The following is a 1,880-nucleotide window of genomic DNA, read 5'->3' on the forward strand; positions in this document are numbered from 1 at the left end:
AACTTTTAATAAATTAAATTAAGCGACTTCACTTAAATTAGCATCACTTCACCCGCTGGGTAACGGTTTTCAGTGAATCATTTTGAAAATATGCATGTTGTGCTCCGATCGCCGCATGGCCCCGCCCCTGTGGGGAACCGTTCGTTCTTTCTTCCAGAAAGGAACCGTTGCTAGACTCAACACATTCCTTTAAATCTGACGGTGAGGTAAGATCTTTGTGTCCAGAACAGAGTCCACAGCAAACCTCTAGTGACGGTGTTTCCATCTCATCTCCCTCTGTTGTTGTTTTCCGTTGCTGCTGTTTGGTGTGTATGGAAGGCCATCCAGATCAAAAATACGGGACTTTTAACAGGTAAACAACAAGATGTTTACACATTGTTGGCGTGTTAACAACATATTATCAACAACATGTTAACATGTTGACAGCGTATGAAAATATTCATGTTTTTTTTTTTTTTTTTTTTTAACTAAATAATCCTTAAAATAAAGAGGCATGGCCACAGTTGGGTCTGGTTCTGGTACTGACCCGTTCCAATGAATTGAGCTTAGACTCTAAGTAAATCAGTTTTTATCAACATAAAGAGGAGCTGACTGGTTCTGACTTCCTGTCTGATCCGTCAGCTCCGATCTGGACCGGACCAGACCAGATCCGGTTCGGTAAGTGATGAGGCCCACAGGAACTCCAGAACACGGCTTTATTCACAGCTACGCTACGGCTGAATACAAAACAAGAAGCAACACATTAGATTTGGCAAAATGAATCTTTGAAATCGGCGGCTGCAGCAGAGAGAAGCACTATATGAGGAGAAAACCACAGAAGAAGAAGTCCTCCTCACAGCAGAAGACAGATTGATGGATTCATCCGCTGCTGAAAGTAGTCCCAGACAAGTCCAAGAGTCAACCTGAAAGCTCGTCGGGTTTCATGATTCTGTGACTGAACTCAAAGTTTTTCAATGAAACAAAAATATACAGAAAACAATCAGAACACTCAAACAGATCCAGTCCTGGTCCGAAGTTCTGATCCGGCCCGGGTTTTCCGTCCAAGCAGCCAGAAAAATCCAACATGAGCCCAATCCGGCTCAGACGTCCCAGTGGTTCTGATGGGGCTGGGATGGACCGGATCAGTTTGACCAGTTTAATTTGGCTGCATTGAAGTAGACCATGAAGGACCGGATCAGAACCTTTAAACAGAACCGTTCTTCATTCTGGTCTTTAGTGAACAGATGCAGACCGGTTCTGCTCCGGTTCAGACTGGGTCAGAACTGGTTGTGTTCAGCTGAAGACCAGCCTGGTTCTGGAGGGGCAGAGGAACGGGGAGCGGTTCTGGTCCGGCTCAGTTGAAGGCCTCCTTGTTGATCCACATCAGGGTCCGGGTCTCGTTGGGTTTGCACTCGTACTCGATGTTGCTGAACTTGTTGCCGAACTGGCAGTGCTCCCGCTTGTAGTAGTTGTAGAACTTGACCTGCCAGACCGTCTCGAACGACCCAGCCTTGTTAAACTGCAGAGACAGAACCAGAACCAGCATCAGAACCAGAACCAGAACTGCTCATGTTCAGATTTGTCTGCTGAACTGAATCTGTTAGTTTTGGATTTAAAAACAGGCAGGTTTTTGGGCTCCTGGTCCAGTCCGGTCCAGTCTGGTCCGCCTGCAGTTAGCTGTTCAGAACCTGAGGCCGGCTGTAGACATTTCTATCTATGTGTAATTTCTATAGTAGAGCTGAAATGAAAACGCATTAAAGAATCTATGAAATAATCCCTGAGTTTCACTGGACAGAAAATGAACTTTTATCATTCATGGCGTTGGTCAAACTGTTTAGCTCAGCGGTTCTTAACGTGGGCGGTACCGCCCCCCAGGGGCGTTCAGAGGACAGCAGGGGGCG

At 46.1% G+C, this 1,880-nt stretch overlaps 1 long non-coding RNA gene across 1 annotated transcript; it reads left to right on the forward strand.

Moving 5' to 3' along the window:
• Positions 1 to 122: 122 nt before the first annotated feature.
• On the forward strand, positions 123 to 1,222 carry LOC106964333 (uncharacterized). Its single transcript, XR_001428399.1, has 2 exons — positions 123 to 206; positions 319 to 1,222. It is a non-coding gene; the product is annotated as an uncharacterized LOC106964333 (long non-coding RNA).
• The last annotated feature ends 658 nt before the right edge of the window (positions 1,223 to 1,880 follow it).

Source organism: Poecilia latipinna, unplaced genomic scaffold (assembly GCF_001443285.1).
Source record: "Poecilia latipinna isolate Pla-1442-1.1 unplaced genomic scaffold, P_latipinna-1.0 Scaffold1657, whole genome shotgun sequence".
Taxonomy (NCBI): domain Eukaryota; kingdom Metazoa; phylum Chordata; class Actinopteri; order Cyprinodontiformes; family Poeciliidae; genus Poecilia; species Poecilia latipinna.